Source organism: Schistocerca serialis, chromosome 1, assembly GCF_023864345.2.
Source record: "Schistocerca serialis cubense isolate TAMUIC-IGC-003099 chromosome 1, iqSchSeri2.2, whole genome shotgun sequence".
NCBI lineage: Eukaryota > Metazoa > Arthropoda > Insecta > Orthoptera > Acrididae > Schistocerca > Schistocerca serialis.
The window spans coordinates 691,756,215-691,776,785 of record NC_064638.1 but is presented as its reverse complement, the minus strand read 5'-3'; the positions used below and the strand labels follow the sequence as shown (position 1 = coordinate 691,776,785).

The window sequence follows — 20,571 nt, the reverse complement described above, 5'->3', positions numbered from 1 at the left end:
TTATCACACCTGTCTCTCGAAATGAACACGATGAGAAACTAAAACTAATACAAGGTTTACAGACTATCATACCTTCCACGCATCTATCGTGAATGGAGTAGGTATGAGGACTAAGTGATGCATGTGCTCTCCAACAAACACCATAATGTGTAATGTGGATGTACAAATTTCATTTTTGGTAAGTCCTCTTAGAGACACTAACACCATCTGGGAAAGCTGTTGAAACGTCCCCTTTGAACAATTATACATGACTGTCCTTAAAATGACACACAATATTTTTTAGCGCAACGCAATCTGACTTTCAAAAATCCCTACAAAAGAATGGCCATGTCTAACATTAACCTGTACCTTTCACAAATCACTTACCTCACAAAAATCTCCGTTACTCGAACTACTGCAATACAGCGAGCACCACTACTGCCAGCTAAATAAAAGATTCTAACTATGGAAGGCACTAACTACTGATAGGCATAGTTAGCAAATGAAAGATTTTAATAGAGAACAAACAATGTATTTACCTTAATAGTCATAACATATATAGCAGTTCATGACATCCAGTCTTACAAATTTCAAAACTCCGCCATCTCTCTCCCCACATCCACCACTGCTGGCGGCTCACCTCCAACTGCGCAACGCTACGCGCTGTTAACATCCAGCTGCCCAACACTACAATGGCAGACAACAATGCAAACTAGCCACAGACTGCACACAGCACAGCCAGTGATTTTCATACATAGCGCTACGTGGCGTTACCAATAAGAAAACCTAAACAGCCTACTTACACTGTATGTAGCTTCCAGTGTTAAAATACGCGCATTTCTTTAGTTGCTGCAAATGATATGCTACAGGAATTCAAGTGTGGCTGTGAAGGCACTAAAGTTGTACGTGTATTCATTTTGTTGCATGTGTTATTAATGTTTAGAAACCGTACAGTGGATAAGTTTTGAAATTAGATCTACCACCATGTGTAAGCACACAGCCCGTGAGGGGAGAGATACACACTATCCTATCCAAAATATACTGGGCTGACAAAAATCATGGAACAGCGCTATGGACGTCTATAGATGGCAGTAGTATCCCATATATAAGGTATAAAAGGGCAGTACAAAGGCAGAGTTATCGCTTGTACTCAGGTGACTCACGTGAAATTGTTTCCGAGGTGATTATGGCAGCATGACAGAAATTAGCGGACTTTGAACACGGGATGGCAGTTGGAGCTACGTGCATGAGACATTCCATTTCGGAAATCTTTAGGGACTTCAATATTCCGAGATGCACAGTGTCAAAGACTCTGCCGAGAATGCCAAATTTCGGGCGTTGCCTCTCACCATAGACAATGTAGCGGCCGTTGGCCTTCACTTAACGACCGAGAGCAGCGGCGTTTGCATAGAGTTGTCAGCGATAACAGACAGGCAACTCTGCATGAAATAACAGCAGAAATCAATGTGGGAAATACGACGATAGTGCGGCTAAATTTGCCGTTAATGGCCTATTGCACCAGATGAGCGACGCGAGTGCCTTTGCTAACAGCACATGGTAGCCAGCAGCGCTTTCCCTGGGCTCGTGACCGTATCAGTTGGGCCCTAGACGACCAGACACTCTAACACAGGGAACCCCAGAACCAAAAACCCAGAGAAGGCGTAGGCGAACACGTGGAAACAGGAGCGGGAACACGCGCGCACCACAACAGAATACCCAGCGACAACAAAACAATGACACACAGACACACAGTCAGCAAGCCAGCAACACCAGCACACACACTACTCCTCCCCCCACCACATCTAATACACAGGCACCACAAAATGTTCCACACAACAACAACACAAGCGCCAGCCCATCCATAACGCCAACACCCGCACCAGCGGCCGCTAACACAACAACTGAGCCACAGGCCGACACACACAACGCCAACACAACATCTGGGGGTTTATTGGAAACACTATTCCCCCGTCACACGACCACCCAGATCCTTCACAAGATCTGGGCGGCCGTCGCCACACTCCTCACACAGCTCACGACTGCCCAACCCGGGCAGTACTGGGCTGCCATACAAACAGCATTCACCACACTGTTTACACACATACATGGATAACACACCACACCCCGCCCCCATCGCAAACAACCAGACACTGACACAGATCCTGTTCCGGAATGCAGACGGGATCAATAACAAAAGGGCGGAATTCGCCGCGTTCATGGAGCGTAAGGGTATCCTTATCACACTGCTGAGCGAAACTAAGCTCAAACCACGCAACCAACTAAACTTCACCGGCTACTGCGTCTATCGTACCGACCGACCGGACGGCTCCGGTCACGGCGGAACAGCCATCATCATACACAAAGACATAGAACACACAAACATAGTGCTCCCTGAACTCGAAAAACTAGAGGCAACCGCCGTCAGGGTCATGTTCAACGGAGCCTACACTACACTGGTGTCAGTATACAACAACCCTAAAAACATCAAAACACGCGACATCAGCACAATACTCAACATATCACCGCGCGTAATAGCCGCTGGAGATCTTAACGCAAAACACCCGGACTGGAACTCACGAATACGAAACTCCAACGGCAAGAAACTATACGAACATGCACTAGGACGAAACTACATCACACTAGCGCCGACCGAACCGACGCACATTCCCTACCGGAGGGGACACAGGCCAGACGTGCTAGACATGGCCCTCATCAAGGGCATAACAACGACACTCAACGTTTCCGTTGAAAACGATCCGCCCTCAAATCACCAACCCGTTATACTGTACATTGAAGAAACACTGCAGAACATGGAACAACGCAGGATGTTAGACTACAGGCGCGCGAATTGGACCCAGTTCAAGGAAACGCTTGACAGTCGCATCCCACCAACCCACGCGATTAACGAGACAGCCCAAATTGACGAGGCAGTCGAAACCCTCACCGGCGCCGTCCAGGACGCAATAGCCAACACCATACCAATCCGCACGCCACAACAACACAGTGCTGCCATGCCCCAGGAAATCCTGGGCCTAATCTCAATGAGGAACCGCCTCAGGAGACACTGGCAGCGTACCAGGCGCCAGCACTTCAAACGGCACATTAACAGGCTCCAGGGTATAATCCGGGAAAAAATACAAACATTCAAGACACAACAGTGGGACCAGAAACTCGAAGGGCTAGACACCACGCGGCCTGGCGTGTGGCAGCTAGCCCGACACTTCACCAGGGAGAAACTGTACACCCCCACGTTACAAGGGCCAGATGGACCAGCATATTCTGCGGAAGAAAAAGCGGAACTGATGGCCCTCACACTCGCAGCATCATTCACACCGAACCTGGATCCCTCAGACCCAGCATTCACACTTGATACGGACCAGGAGGTCACACGCATCTTGGCCCAACCAGCGCGCAACAACATCCGACAAGCTAGTACAGCAGAAATCAAATGGGCCATCATGCATACCACCGCTAGGAAGGCCCCTGGTCACGATGGCATTCAAAACCGTGTCCTCCAGGAGTTCACGGACAAAGCTGTAGACTACCTAGCACACATTACGAATGCCATACTCAAACACCAACACTTCCCCGCCTTTTGGAAGACGGCCAAGGTCCTGATGTTCAGGAAGCCGGGGAAAGACCACTCCCTCCCACAAAATTACCGACCCATCAGTCTGCTGAGCGCGCTCAGCAAGATCGTTGAGAAGGTAATATTAAAACGACTCACCAGGCACTGCATCACAAACGACACCCTGAGACCGGAGCAATTCGGTTTCAGGAATCACCACTCAACAACACAACAACTCCTCCGCGTCGTTGAATACATAACACACGGATACAACACAAGCAAGGCAACTGGGGCGGTGTTCCTGGACATCGAAAAGGCTTTCGATCGTCTATGGCACAACGGCCTAATACGCAAACTCAGTGACGCAGGGTTCCCCGACGGGCTCGTACGTCTCATACACTCATATCTCACGGACAGGAGTTTCAACACTGACGTGCAGGGCAAACAATCGACACGACATGGTATACAGGCAGGAGTACCCCAAGGAAGTATCCTAGGGCCCTTACTGTTTAACCTCTACATCAACGACCTCCCAGCTACACATAACACGACGGTAGCAATCTACGCGGATGACACTGCCATCCTTGCGCAAGATTGGAAGCCGTCTAACATTAACTCACGACTACAGACCGCACTCAGAACGGCGGAGCCTTGGCTGGTGAAATGGCGTGTTAGAGTAAACGTCGACAAGTGCGAGGCCGTTCTGTTCACTAGAAGACCGAAGCAACTGCGCAAACATCAGCACTGCAACCCAATAACACTACACACACGCCCAATACGTTTCCGCGAGAAGGTCAAATACCTCGGTGTCTGGCTGGACAGGAAACTACTCTGGGGGGACCACATTCAACACGTGACCAACAAAGCTAACGCGAGGCTCAAACAACTCTACCCTATGCTTAACAGGCGTAGCACACTAAACAGGAGGGTGTCTAGGTCCATGTACATGACACTTATTAGACCCCTGATGACGTACGCAGCCCCTGTCTGGGGATACGCTGCGCCAACTCGCCTGCGCCGTCTGCAGCTCATACAGAATAAAGTACTCAAAATCATAAGCAACGCTCGCGCTACACACGCATCGCGGACCTTCACCGGGAATACCGGCTAGATACTATCTTGCAGGTATTCCAAAAACTCTCCACACGACTGTACAATAACACGAGACACTCGCGCAACCCGTTTATCCTTTCTCTGGGTAACTACGACCACAACCATAGATGGAAGCATAACAGACCAAAGACATTACTGGCTAGGAACTGAACATCTATAGTCTATAGAACGCTAACACGACAGTACTGGCGAGCCCCTGCAACACAGTTATTACTGGAAACCCAGATGTGCGACTAGCCGAAAAACAGGCAACCGCAGGGAAACCGTACTGTACACAGCACGCAAACCAGCCACACACACCCCCCTACACAGTCCGTGAGCCGATCTATGACCGATCGCCCACTAATCCACAACGACCTTGAACTGTTGCAGGGACGCAGCAACTGCAGCAAGCGCCGCAACAAGCTCCAACAACGACAAAGGTAACGATGCACGATACCTCGAACTAACACAACCACACCTTGCATGCACTGTCGCAGATAGCAAGCCGCTACTGCCCTTACTACCCGTCCTACTGTCGCAGAGGTTTTTTTCCCTTGGCGCTGGCCTTGGCACTTTTTTTCCTCTGCTCTTACAACCGCTACCCTTCGATCGCTTTCGACCACTTCTATCTCCTGATGGACCATGTTAATGAGTAGTCTTACCCAGACGCATGGATAACATCACAGCCTGCATCCTGTGACGCCTTGATTCAAAACTAACATGCATACGGAGGTGACAGTAGAACTTTTGTGTTGGTCACCACGTTGGTGCGGGCGTGGAGGGGCCCCATCCTTGTGAAAAAAAAAGGACCAGAAAACCGCCGCCTGGTCTGATGAGTCCCGATTGCTGTTCGACAGAGCAGATGATAGTGTTGGAGCGCGGCGCAGACCTCACGAAGCCATGGACCCAAATCGTCAAAAGGCACTGTGGTAGCGGCGGTGGCTCCATAATGGTGTGGGCTGTGTTTACGTGGAATGTAATGGCGTCCTCTTGGGTAAAATATTCCAGAGGTAAAATAGGGCGTCGTTATCAAGAGAAACAAAACTGTTGTTCTACTGATCGGAGCGTGCAAGGTCAGATCGCTTAATTGGGCAGGTAGGTTAGAAAACTTAAAAAGAGAAATGGATAGGTTAAAATTAGATATAGAAGGAATTACTTAAGTTCGCTGGCAGAAGGAATAAGACTTCTGGTCAGCTGAATACAGGAGTATAAATACAAAATCAAATAGGGATAATGCAGGAGTAGGTTCAATAATAAATTTAAAAAAAAAATAGGAACGCAGATAAGCTACTACGAACAGCAAAGTAAACCCATTATTGTAGCCAAGATAGACACGAAGCCCACGCCTACCACAGTAGTTAAACGTTTGTATGCCAACTACCTCCGCACATGGTAAAGAGATTGAACAAAAAATGGTTAAAATGGCTCTGAGCACTATGGGACTTAACATCTGAGGTCATCAGTCCCCTAGAACTTAGGACTACTTAAACTTAACTAACCTAAGTACATACCACACATCCATGCCCGAGGCACGATTCCAGACTGTAGCGCCCAGAACCGCTCAGCCACACCGGCCGGCCAGAGATTGAACAAATGTATGATGAGATAAAAGAAATTATTCAGAGAGACGAAAATTTAATAGTCATGGGGACAGAAATTCGATAGTAGGAAAAGGAGGATAAGGAAAAGTAGTAGGTGAATATGGACTAGGGAGAAGGAATGAAATCGAAGCCGCCTGGTAGAATTTTGCGCAGAGCATAACTTAATCATCGCTAACACTTGGTTTAAGAATCAAGAAAGAAGGTTGACTACGTGGAACAGACCTCGAGACACCGGAAGTTTTCAGATTGATTGTAAAAGGGTACGACAGAGATTTAGGAACCAGGTTTTAAATTGTAAGACATTTCCAGGGACAGATGTGGGCCATGACCACAATTTATTGGATATGAACTATAGATTAAAACTTAAGAAACTGTAGAAAGGTAGGAATTAAAGGAGATGGGACGTGGATAAACTGAAAGAACTAGAGGTTGTAGAGAGTTTCAGAGGGAGCATTAGGGAACGATTGACAAGAACAGGGGAAAGTAATACAATAGAAGAAGAATGGGCAGCTTTGAGATATGAAATAGTGAAGGCAGCAGAGGACCAAGTAAGCAAAAAGACGATGGCTAGTAGAAATCCTTGGATAACACAAGAGATATTGAATTTAACTGATAAAAGGAGAAAATATAAAAATTCAGTAAACCAAGCAGGCGAAAAGGAATACAAACGTCACAAAAATGAGATCGACAGGAGGTACAAAATGGCTAAGCGGGAATGGCTAGAGGGCAAATGTAAGGATGTAGAAGCATATGTCACTACGGATAAGATAGATGCCGCCTAAAGAAATATTCAAGAGACCTTTGGATAAAAGAAAACTACCTGTATGAATATCAAGAGCTCAGATGGTAAACCAGTCCTAAGTAACGAAGGGAAAACCGAAAGGTGGAAGGACTATATAGAGGGTCTATACAAGAGCGTTGTACTTGACGACAATATTATGGAAATGAAAGAGGACGTAGACGAAGATAAGATGGGAGATATGGTAGTGCGTGAAGAATTTGACAGAGCACTGAAAGACTTAAGTCAAAAAAAGGCCCCGGGAGTAGACAATATTCCATTAGAATTACTGGTAGTCTTGGGAGAGCCATCTCTGACAAGACTCTACCATCTGGTGAGCAAGACGTATGAGACAGGTGACATACTTTCAGACTTCAAGAAGAATATAATAATTCCAATTCCAAAGAAAGCAAGTGTTGACAGGTGTGACAATTACCGAATTATCAGTTTATTAAGTCATGGTTGCAAAATATTAACACTAATTCTTTACAGACGAATGGAAAAACTAGTAGAAGCCGACCTCGGGGAAGATGAGTTTGGATTCCGTAGAAACGTAGGAACGCGCGAGGCGGTACTAGCCCTATGACCTATCTTAAAAGCTAGGTTAAGGACAGGCAAACCTACGTCTATAGCATATGTAGAATTAGAGAAAGCTTTTGACAATGTTGACTGGAATACTCTCTTTCAAATTCTGAGGGTGGCAGGGGTAAAATATAGGGAGCAAAAGGTTGTATAAAATTTGTACAGATACCAAATTGCAGTTCTAAGAGCTGAGGGGCATGAAAGGGAAGCAGTGGTTGAGAAGTGAGTGAGACAGGGTTGTAGCCTATCCCCGATGTTATTAATGTGTATACTGAGCAAGCAGTGAAGGAAACAAAAAAATCGGAGTAAGAATTAAAATCCATGGAGAAGAAATAAAAACTTTGAGGTTTGGCGATGACATTGTAATTCTGCCAGAGACAGCAAAGGACTTGGAAGAACAGCTGAACGGAATGGACAATGTCTTAAAAGGACGATATAAGATGAACATCAACAAAAGCAAAACGATGATAATGGAATGTAGTCGAATTAAATCAGGTGATGCTAAGGGAATTAGATTAGGAAATGAGGCACTTAAAGTAGCAGATGAGTTTTGCCATTTGGGCAGGAAAATAACTGAGGATGGCAGAAGCAGAGAGGATATAAAATGTAGACTGGCGATGGCAAGAAAACCGTTTCTGGCGAAGATAAATTTCTTAACATCAAGTATGGATTTAAGTGTCACGAAGTCTTTTCTGAAAGTATTTGTATGGATTGTAGCCATGCATGGATGTGAAACATGTACGATAAACAGTTTAGACACGAAGAGAATAAAAGCTTTTGAAATTTTGTGCCACAGAAGAATGCTGAAGATAAGGTAGGTAGATCACATAACTGATGAGGAGACTCTGAATAGAATTGGGGAGAAGAGGAGTTTGTGGTACAACTTGACTAGAAGAAGGTATCGGTTGTTAGGACACGTTTTGAGGCATCAATGGATCACCAATTGAGTACTCGAGGAAAGCGTGGAGGGTAAAAATTGGAGAGGGAGACCAAGAGATGACTACACTAGGAAGATGTAGGTTGCAGTAGTTACTCGGAGATGAGGAGGCTTGCACAGGATAGAGTGCATGGAAAGGTGCATCAAACCGGTCTTTGGACTAAAGGCCTCAATAACAACTACAACTTGTAGATGTCTGGAAGTGAAAAACTGGTACGTAATAAGGCAACATCTCACACTGGCGTGCAACTAAAATACATAGTAACCGATGGCGCAGCAACATAGGTGTACAGCAGGTAGCCATCAGACGTCACTCCAGGGAGGAAGAATCACCCAGGGAATTTCAAACTAATGATCGCTCAAGTTGCTGTTTGGAAGGAGGTGTCCCATGACTTTTGTCAAGCAGTATATAATGTCAAAGTCATAGCCATCATTCCTCTCTCGAATAGCTCGGGAGGAAAGTTTACAAAGAGTGTACCAATCCCCTTAACCTTTTTATACTCAAAAATGGCTCTTCATTGTGTGTTATCACATCGCAGGAAGATACTGATATAAGAAGTAATGCAGGTCTGCAGATGCTATACTAAGAACTTCATGATCACTACTAACTTATGTTCCCATACCACGCACTGTAGACAAGAGAATATACTCTTCATGGAATGGAGTAAATATCTGCGTTAAGCAACTGATACTATTTGGTATTTCGCCAGGTCTGTTGGCCGGTGGATGCATTAAAAATTATTCTTACAGCTAAAAACAATCTTGATGCATTTGTGCATAAAGAATTGGGTGAAATTGGTGCTGTGTGTTACAGCTAGTTGTAAAACACATGCAAGCTGCTTTTCGTAATAACTTTTAAAACAAAGATAAAAGCAACAGAAGACGCAACAGACTGTCGATATAAATATTCGGTAGAACCACTGACAGTTTCGCAAGGTGTCTGAGAGTGTGGACACGTCCAATATAAACTACTAACATTTACAGATTTCATTAACCGGCCTCAGCACCGCAAACGTAACAAGAAATGAGGTACGCAAACTCCGTCGAATAGGATTATACTACAATATAGTGGGAGATGACATCACACATTTATACTTTAACAGCGGAATGGTAAGTCATCTAGAATCCCATATACATACATATATACCTCACAGAGATAGATCACACATTAAAAAAGAGTATGCAACTATTCCACACAAGTTTTGTCCTATTTGTGTAGAACTCTACACAAGAAAACTTTGCTAAGGTTAGAATGTTGAAGTTCTAGAATGATGTCTCATTCTCAGAAATACTCCAGACAGATAAGAGGTCAGTTATAAAATTGTTAGAGTGTGTTTAAGTGTAAAACTGGTGGCTGCTTCCTGCATATGGTGGTAAAGTCAAATACTGACTCAGCCTGTCTCACCTGTTCTAGGAGTTATGAGGGGAGCATAATTTGTTGATTGATAGAGGTGGATGCAGAGCTGTTGGGAAGTGGGGGACAGGTGGCTAGGGGTGTGGCTCGCATGCATGCCTCAGATGCTTGGTGGCAGTTGTGGTGTGCACAGTGGAGGCCGTGGCCTCACTGTTAAAGTCATTCCACACTCGGACACTGAGTCAGACAGACGCGACGGGGGAAAGACGGCAGTGGCAGCAATGGTGGCGACACAAAGTATTGCCTATATGGCTGGCAACGATACAGTTAAGATGACCTCACTAATTGAGCAGACCAAGGTAGTGACATTCTAGTATTTTGCTTCTTTTAAATAAACATGTAATCGTTCCTGTCCTATCTGTGGTGGTGGTAACAGAATAAGTAGGATTTGGGCTGGACAACAGAACAAGTAGGATCTGGGCTGGACATCATTGAAAGAAAGGCGTTTTTCGCTGCGACGGAATCTTCTCACAAAATTCCAATCACCAACTTTCTCCTCCAAATGCGAAAATATTTTGTTGACACCGACCTACAAAGGAAGAAACGATCACCACGATAAAATAAGTGAAATCAGAGTTCGTACGGAAAGATATGGGCGTTCGTTCTTTCGGCGCGCTATACGACATTGGAATAATAGAGAATTATGAGGGTAGTTCGATGAACCCTCTGCCAGGCACTTAAGTGTGATTTGCAGAGTGTAGATGTAGATTAGATGTAGATGAGTGTGGGAAATTGTATAAATATGGAAGCAAGGGATCTCAATGTAATTTATTTATGTACCTCCACGCCGGCCGGAGTGGCCGTGCGGTTCTAGGCGCGACCGTCTGGAGCCGAGCGACCGCTACGGTCACAGGTTCGAATCCTGCCTCGGGCATGGATGTGTGTGATGCCCTTAGGTTAGTTAGGTTTAATTAGTTCTAAGTTCTAGGTGACTGATGACCTCAGAAGTTAAGTCGCATAGTGCTCAGAGCCATTTGCACCATTTTGTACATCCACAGTGTAATTTTAACGGTACCTTATGTGACATGCTGTGTGTTTCTTAATGTATACAGAGCTAGAGAAACATTCTTGCGTAAATAGATTCGGATTTCTGTAGTTTTCTGCCATTTTTTGTCACACAACCACTATAGTGTAGCGATGGACTTAACCTGGACAGTCTGATAGTGAGGTCAAAGTGAGTCGGCCATACTGTGTCATAAATTGTACTAAGCAAGGTAAGGCCAGTCATAAATTATAAGCATTAAGATAATAAATTAGGACACATTTTTCGCTGGATAAAATCACAAGATACATACTGAGAAAGGAGGGACAGAAGGGGGAGACAGAGGGGAAGAGGGATGAGGAACTAAGGACGACAGGTGGTGTTTGTTTACATCAGAGTCATAAATCATTCTGGCAGGAACTGCTCTGATCGCACAGAGCTGGAACCCGACAGGACCCCAGATGCACAGGGCTATAATAAGTGATTCATTAATTTTGAAATTTATATATTTTCCAAAATATTACAAGTACAAATATGACTGATGCATGAACAAAGCCGTAAACCTACCGAGTTTGCATCATGCCCACCAGTTGGCACTACCAGTGCAGTGGCTGGACAAAATGAAATGTCTCTGAGCACTATTGGACTTAACAGCTGTGGTCATCAGTCCCCTAGAACTTAGAACTACTTAAACCTAACTAACCTAAGGACATCACACACATCCATGCCCGAGGCAGGATTCGAACCTGCGACCGAAGCAGTCGCGCGGTTCCAGACTGCGCGCCTAGAACCGCGAGACCACCGCGGCCGGCGCTGGACAAAATGGCTAAAAGGAAGAAAAGATTTTTTGCATTGGAATACGGCAGATTTTTATCTATTACAACAATACAGTGTACTTTCAGAAGGTATTTTTGAAAAGAAACGCCATGCAAACAGACCGTTGTGCACTGGTATTGACAATTTAGTAGTATTGACAGTTTAGGGACACTGATTGTCTTTTTAAACGGAAACGTTTCCGTCGACCAAGTGTGCTAGATGCAATCATAAAGAGGGTGAGGGATAGTTTGATATGTCGTCCAAAAAATCCACAAATTTGGAACATTGTAGCGAACTGTGTGGAATATTTCGCGACTACGCTTACATTTCAGACCGTACCGTTTGTAGCTCGTGCAAAAATTAAAACCGGAATATTATGCCAGCACCTTCAATTTGGCATCACAATGCAAGAAGTACTTGAGGATGAGCTTCTCGTTTCCAAGGTGATATTCATCAACGAAGCAACATTCCATTTATCTGGAAAGGTTAATCGCCACAATGTGAGAATGTGCAGCACTGAAAATCCCCAAGCAATCGTGGCGCATGAAAGAATATCACCAAAGGTTATGTTTTCTGTGCAGCGTCATAGACGAAGGCGTTTTTCTTCTGTGAGAAGACTATGATGTATACCTCGTACATTGACATGTTGCAGTTGTGGTTGTTTCCACTGACGACTGCTGAATGTGTAAATAAGTGATTCTTAGAAAAATAAAATTGTGTGTTTGATTGTGCAACTCACAGTAACTGTTTACGGCCCCATCCACAATCCTACAATCGTAACCTTATCCTGTGCGCTCTATGAGTACCTGTCAACCAGGTTTCACCCGAGACTTTCGTCACCTCAGTATAATGGCTATAATTATTAGCCTGAAAAAGATCTAAATACTGATGCAATGTTGTTCAGTATATCATCTTCAGTCACCAATGGAAATGTCTGCACTTACATGCATTACATCTTGAATAGGACTTACAGTTAGTTAGTTTAAGCTCATTCTCAATGGTCTCCAACACAAATTTTGTTTCGTAGTACACGTGTATAGGAAATATGTGATAATAATTGCAAACACATTTCTGTACGACACATTTCGCTATTAGTTTCCTACTGTTAAAAACAACTTCTTGGCGCCGAAATGATCACAAACGTTTTAGCTATTTTCGTTATATTTACGATTTTGTCTGATCCTTTCTTGACATCTGTCTTGGTATACACTGATGAGCCAAAACATTAATACTGCTACCCACCTTGAGGTTGAATGCCTCTTGGTGGTGTTGCGGACACGTAACGCAGTAAGGAAATAGTGTAAGTGGAAGAGAGACGAATGGGCCGTCCCTATAGCGAAGAAACGAGTCGGAAATGAGGAAATCCAGTGATACAGGGTGAAGCAGAAGAAATGCATGTTTTTCACTATTGAATGACTGAAACTCGGTTTGATAAAAATAATAAAAACAAGTATTAAATGATAGATTTTTTAATGCAGTTTTGAAATATACATACTTTAATTAGGTTCGAAAAATAATGTCTTGGAGATGACGTCCTTATATCGAGATACAGATTTGGATCCTCTCCCGAAAGTTATGTACGCCTCTCTCCAACATTTCATTCGGCACGGCTTCAATTTCCTGGCGAATGGAATTCTTCAGGTCATCGACTGTGCGAAGCTTGTTCATGCAGACTTTTGATTTTAAATATTCCCATAAAAAGAAGTCGCATATCGACAAATCGGGTGAGCGAGGGGCCAATAAATATCACCATATCTCGAAATAACATGTCCTGGGAACATCTGTCGAACCACTTCCATGGATGCTCTCGCGTTGTGATCTGTGGCATCATCCTGCTGAAACCATATTTCTCCCACGTTCACTTGACGCCTTTCAAGTTCTGGACGAAGAAAGTTGGTTAACATTTTAACGTAGCGCACTGATGACACAGTAACTGCAGTACCTTCCTCTTCAAAAAAAATAGGGTCCAGCAATCTCCATCTTTGAAATGCAGCACCACACTGTTACTTTTAAACTGTGGAGAGGTCTTTGGTGTAATTCATGTGGGTTCTACAGCGTCCAATACCGACAATTTTGAACATTGACTTAACCGTCTACATTAAAATGTGCTTCATCACTCATGAAAACTGTATCATCTGCATCTTCCGTAAAAATTTCGTCCATTACGCGACAAAACTCTCGGCGCTGCACAAACTCCCCTTCACTAAGCTGCTGGACGATCATTATCTTGTATGGGTGAAACTCAAGATCATCATGTAAGATGCGGTGAAGCGAACGACGGGACATAGCCAGTGCTACAGCCTGTCTTCTAGCCGATCGTTTCGGACTAGCAAGACCTGCCATTCTCACTCGGTCTACATTTTCCGGAGTACACACTAAACGGGGAAGACCAGGTGGTTTCTTTTCCATCACAAATCCAGTACTTCTAAACGCTGCAAGCCATCAGAGTACAGTATTTCGATCACGCACTGTACCTCGTCCAACTCTAAAATTTTGCACTGTGACTACGGAATCATTGTTTCTAAAGTACTGCTCGACAACGAACACACGATGCTCTACGCTCCAACGCTCCATAGCAACTGAAACTGCATTGTATGGGCAGTCTGCCAAGATTCATTCAAGGTCAATACCCACTCTCGTCGCCGCGTACTAGCGGTTCAAAAAACATGCGTTTCCTCTGCTACACCCTGTGTAAGCGGTTCTGAGAAAGCATACTTTGCTGTGGCGCTGCGGCTGGAAACGAGACTGAAACGGAGAAGCTGTTCGCCTGTTGGTGTACTACTATCGAGAGCACCTATGGAAAGTCGTTGAAGTATAGTGAAATAACAAGTAGGCCATACGGTGTTGGACGACCACGACTCATCACAAAACATAGAGGTCGGAGGATTCCCCACTATATAGGCCAAGGTTGGCAGCAATCTGTGGCAGAGCTGACGGCAGAGTGAAATGCTGGAGCAGGCTTATATGTTTCGGAGCATGCGTTTAAAGGCCATTGTTGAACATGGAGCTCCACATCATACGATCCCCACGTGTTCCTGTGTTGGCCCAATGACATCGTCAGTTATGATTGCAGTGGGCACAGCAGACCGAGTTTCCACCGTGGATCAGTAGAAATGTGTCGCCTGTCGAATGAATCGCATTTTTTGTTACACCAGGTCAACGGTTGGGCTATCCAGGCGAATGGCAGCACGTAATATGTGCCACGACATAGATGCAGGCCGATGAGGGCAGAATTAGGCTATGGGGGCACTGAGTCAGGCTTCCATGGTATCTGTGGGGGTATTGAAGGAATCATGAGAGCAGTGAACTACGTGAAACTCATTGTGGACCACCTGTATCGCTTCATGTTCGAAGTCTGCCCCTACGACGACGCCATCTTCCAGCAGGATAACTGCCGCGTTGCAAGGTCAGAATGGTGCTACAGTGGATTGAGGAGCGTTATGCTGAACTCACATCGATGTCTTGGCCACCAAATGTGCCTGATGTGAATCCACTGGAACACATATCGGGCGCCAACGGCGTGCCCGTAAACCACCATCCCGTAATTTGCGGGAATTTCTTCACGCACTTGTAGAATTCATAAAAAGCATAATATCTGTTGTTCTCTCAAAATTTTAGATGGCATGGCGACTGAGGCCAAATGTTTCTAAAACCGAGGTAAGACAGTTCCACCTCTCTAATCGCCTTTCATCAGCAAAGATCAGTCCACAGCTCGGCCCTCTGGCACAATCAGATACAACGACAGCCCAAAATACCTGGGAGCCACTGTGGACAGAACTTTAACATACAAAATACACCTTCCAAATTGGCCAAGAAGATACCAATACGAGTGAACCTTGTGAGAAAGTTGGCAGGCAGTACATGAGGAGCAACCACATCAGTCTTCCGAGGAGCATCCCTTGCTGTGGTATACTCTGTAGCAGAATACTGTGCACCAGTTTGGCTCCGAAGCGCCCACGTAGTGAAAGTAGACGTCCAAACGAACTCAGTTATGAGAGTAATTAGTGGTACAGTCCGGTCTACACCTACTTGCTGGTTACCTTTGCTTTCAAACATCTGTCTACCAAACCTCCGTCGAAAGGCTGCTCTTTACAACCTCTGCCAGCAAGTTTCTAAAAACAACTCTATCCCTCTTCATGACGATTTGCTATCACTGCCCAGGAAACGCCTGAAATCTAGAACACCAGCATATGAAATGGGAGTCCAAATGCGATCCACAGGATTCGACCAGGACGCAGAGTGAAAACGTGAGTGGCAAGCTACAAGAACCCGAAACCACGAACTTGTAGACAATCCGACAGTTACAGTTCCAGGCATCCACCAACCAAGGGAGGTGTGGGTGCAGTTAAACAGATATCGGGCTGAAGAGGGTAGTTGCCAATACAACATGCACAAGTGGGGCTTTTCAAGTGACAGTGTGTGTGACTGTGGTGACACCCAAACAATGAGCCCAATTGTGAATGAATGTCCAGTCAGACGCTTCCCTGTTGGTACTGAGAAGCTCCATCAAGCATCCCAGGAGGCACTCCGCTGGATCGAGTCCATCAACATCCGAGTGTAGTCTGAGCCGTTTTAAAACATGTGTACTGTATATAATTTCACATGTTCATTTATATATATTTCTTTGTTTTGCTAAATGTATATTACTGTAATTGAAACATTCGATAATAATAATAATAATAATAATAATAATAATAATATCTGTTGTACTGTGTTTGAAAAGTGGGGCAACACGGTATTAAACAGGTAATCATGTTTTGATTCATCGGTGTACATCTGTAGTTAGATGTCTAGTAGAGTCCACGATGTCTTATTGTAGACATTTGTGTAATGGGCAGTAGTGAACTTTGAGCCGGGCTTTTAAATTTCTAATCTAATCTGGTCCAGATCTCGGTGAGATAATAGAAAGGGACCAGTAGGAGTGGACACAGATGTGGGAGGGAGCTTACTGGGAGCGTCGAAGCGCGCCGCGACAGCCTGCGTGGCGGGCAGCAGCGCGAGCGCCGGCAGGAGCAGGCAGACGGCCGGCAGCGCGCAGGGCGGCAGCCACACGGTCCGACACGGCAGCCACGCTCCGCACCCGCTGCTGGGCGCCGCGCGGCTCCAGCGGGCTGGCGTCGCCTGGAACCAGAAACAACGCCCCCTCCCTCAGCTCTCCCGTTTCTTTTGTGTTTACTGTCTTCCTCAAACCTGTATACACGCATCTGTCGTACATCGACATCTGCAAAGTGTGTGGCAGAACGTGTGTATTGTACGAGGGCTGTCCAGGAAGTAAGTTACGATCGGTCGCGAAATGGAAACGACTATGAAAATCCGATAAAGCTTTGCAAAGATGTGTTGGGCAGTGTCTCTAGTATGACTCTAGGTAGACTTATGTCGCTCTTTTCATTCCTGAGCTCTTAGTGAGCGCGTAAAGATGTTATAGAAAATAGTGTATCCCGCCAAGTACGAGGATCTGGTGAGAATTTTCCCCTGAAGCTATGCAACCAACATTACATAACTGTCGTGCAGTTTCTCCTTCAAGACAATTCTCAGCCTCATTCTGCAGGGGCAATGAAGATGTTCCTGCATCGTTTCAATTGGAAATGTTTGGTTACCCGCAAAACAGCCTGTAATTGTCTCCCTCTGAGTTTCATCTCTGCTCAAACGAACCGCTGGCTATGAAGACAACATTTTGGCACAGACAACGAGCTTTAGGCCAGCGTAGAGAATTGGCGGAAAGCACTGGCGGCTGCCTTCTATGATGAGGGTATTGAAAAGTTGGTACAAAGCTGCGACGAATGTCTGAGTCAGAACGGCGACTACGTAGAGAAGTAGCTGAAAGGTGTAGCTAACTGTTACAAATGAAACATTTCTGATTTTCACTGTGATTTTCATTTCGCGATCAATCGTAACTTACTTTCTGGACAGTCCTCGTATTACTGTCATTTCACAATGCGGGAAAAAAGATCGGTATGAACCCAATATTTCCTAATTTTGACGTCTTCGACATTACGCTGTATTTTTTGTTTTTTTTCCTTTATTCAGTTTCGATTCCCCCCGAAGGGGGCGGGCTGGCAGCCGCTCTTCAGCCTACAGAATTTGTTTTAAAAAGATGAAGATAATAAATAATAAAAGCAGGCGATAAATTCGGTGACTTAAATGGTAAAATGGCGAAAAATCGTGGAACTTAAAACATAAAACAAATGGGTGATGATGCTAATCGAATACATATGAAGCAGACAGGTAAAATAATAGACAGAATTAAAAAACACGGCGACAGTCTGGTTTCTGTTCGCAAGTGATATAAAATTCACACCTAGCTTACGTTAGGAGCTGAAGAGTTTCATGGACCACGACCTTACATCCCGGAAGGTTTACCAGAAGATAGAGCATGATTCCTGTTCACAACACTTTGGAAAGACGAACAACACGGAACATTCACTTGAACGCTGCGCTAAAAAGTTGGCACAAATATGACATACCACAGCCGAGGGCAGACGGGGGGAAGCTGGACAGATGAAAGAAAAGGGGGGGGGGAAGAGAGGAAAAGCGAAGTGGGGGGAGGGGGGGAAAGGAGCCGATGGAGGACGAGTACCCATAAGAAAGGGGGGGGGTTGAGCAGAAGCGACAGAGAGTGGGGAAAGAAGGCAGAGGAGGGGAATATAAAAGGACTTGGGGGGGGGGGGAGAAGAGAGGCAGAGAGAGATTAGGTGGGGAGAAAACAGGATGGAAGGGGGGGGAGGAGGGAGCCCAGGGAAAGGACAGAGGAAAGGACAGAGGGGCAAGTGAGGATCAGAGTTGATAGGAGGGATAAATGGAGGGAGAGAGGGCATCATCCAGGAGGGGGAGTTGACAGAAGCCACCTTGGGAAATGAGATGAAGGGTGTAGAGATGGAAGGTAGGTAGGACACAACAGTGAAGGAGTGGCAGAGGGCGGGGATTGGAGAGGAAAGGAGCAACAAGGGGGTGCGGGGGATCAAGGCGGCGGGAGGTGTAGAGTATGCAGATATTTTCGAGGAAATGGAGCAGATGGGGAAAGGAATGAAGTTGTAGAGAATCCGCATGGGGGACTACGCTGTATGTATGCCTGAGTATATATATCTTTACAAGTTTTCGAACGTAGGCTCTCGCAATTTTGTGAGTAAGGCTCTCCAGTTTGAACATCGCCGATATGTTAGCGTCTCCTACTGCAATTTGTTGATCATTTCTGTGACGCTTTCAAGTTCTTTCAGACATATCCGAAAGAACAGACACGACATATATACAGTGCCGCAAAAAATTAGTACACCTGCAAAGGCGACGTCAATTTTGATCCGATGACGCCTTATGCCAGCTGGTGGATGGTAGGTGTACTGATAATGCTTTTAAAGTCGTCCACCAAAAGATAGCTAACAGAGCGCCATCTGTGTCTACTCTTTAATAGTGAATGCTCACAGCCAGAAGTCTCAGTGTGGGCAGACGTGTGAAGCAAGCAGGCAGCCATGCCATGGACATGCACTCGTGTTTCCTGTAGGTAACTGAGTGAGTATGAAAAGGGTCAAATTTTGGCCTTCCGAGTGGCGGGATGGTTCTTTCGGAGAATGCCACACATGTTGGACGTGCTGCGTCAGTTGTGCAACCATGACAGTGTCAGTGGTCCCGTGAACACTCTCATACCCATAGAAGATGATCTGGACGTGCACGCAGCACAGACACACGCCAGGATCGTCGCATCATAAGGACAGTAGTCGCAGATCGTACAGCTGTCACAGCACATGAAACTTCTTTATTTAAATGTGTGTTTCAGTACTTAAACTGCAGAATGACTGAGAAGATGAAACTTCTACATTATTTGATTCTGAAACAGCCGAGTACAACTGAACTTACTGAGCCTACTTTCTCTTTACTTTTTCTTATCTTTACCCACAATGTTCTAGCGCAACACAATCTGACTGCTCAAAAAAAAATTACAACCTGGCTCAAATAATTAATTCAATAAATGGCCCTGACTAAAAATAAATCTTCACAGTAACCTATACATATCATTTCATAAGCAGCCCACTTACATAGCCCCCATGCTCCCCAGAAAAAATATACTAATTATTTTGGACAGTGGCCAGGATCAATGTAAGTGGGCTGCTTCTGTGTCGGCAGCGCTGTGCATCGTTTTGCATTGGATCTCTGGCTGCGCTTTCTTTGTAAGAGACTCTGTGGCTGATTGGACTCGTTGTTGGAAGTTAATCGCCAGTAGTGTTGGGCAGTTGAAGTTAGTCGCCAGCAGTGATGGAAGTACTGTTGGGCAGTTGGAGGTGAACAGCCAGCAGTAATGGATGTTAGATGTGAGAAGTTAGCATTGATGGAGAGCAGAAGTCTGAAGCGTTAGCGTAAGCTAACGATCTGTACATGTTCGACATGGAGATTGAATATTATTCATGATTATATACCTTTGTACTAGATGTCAATGACGATTTATAATCGTGTTAGAACAGGATGTCATATTATTAAGGTAAAAAAATACATTATTTGGTTTGCAACAAAATCTTTCCTTTGCTAACCACATGCCTATTAGTAGTTAGTGGCTTTAGTAGTTAGAATCTTTTATTTAGCTGCTGGCAGTATTGACGCTAGCTGTATTGCAGTAGTTCGCATTATGAAAATTTTTTGAGGTAAGTACTTAATGAAATGTATAGGTTATTGTTAAGATATCTTTTTAGTCAGGGTCATTCTTTTGAATTAATTATTTGAAGTCAGGTTGAATTTTTTTTTTTTTTTTTTTTTTTTTTTTGAGCTGTCAGATTGCGTTGCGCTAGAATATTGTGGGTCAGTGTTGACATCGTAAGAAAAAGTAAAGAGAAAGT

The 20,571-nt window shown here is 44.9% G+C and overlaps 1 protein-coding gene across 1 annotated transcript in view; it reads right to left on the bottom strand.

The window, feature by feature from the left end:
- Positions 1-16,830, bottom strand: part of LOC126425550 (pancreatic triacylglycerol lipase-like) — a 239,764-nt gene extending 222,934 nt beyond the window's left edge. The window contains exon 1 of the mRNA XM_050088316.1: positions 16,702-16,830. The gene's annotated coding sequence lies outside the window, so the exon portion shown is untranslated. The remainder of the gene's footprint in view (positions 1-16,701) is intronic.
- Positions 16,831-20,571: the final 3,741 nt, after the last annotated feature.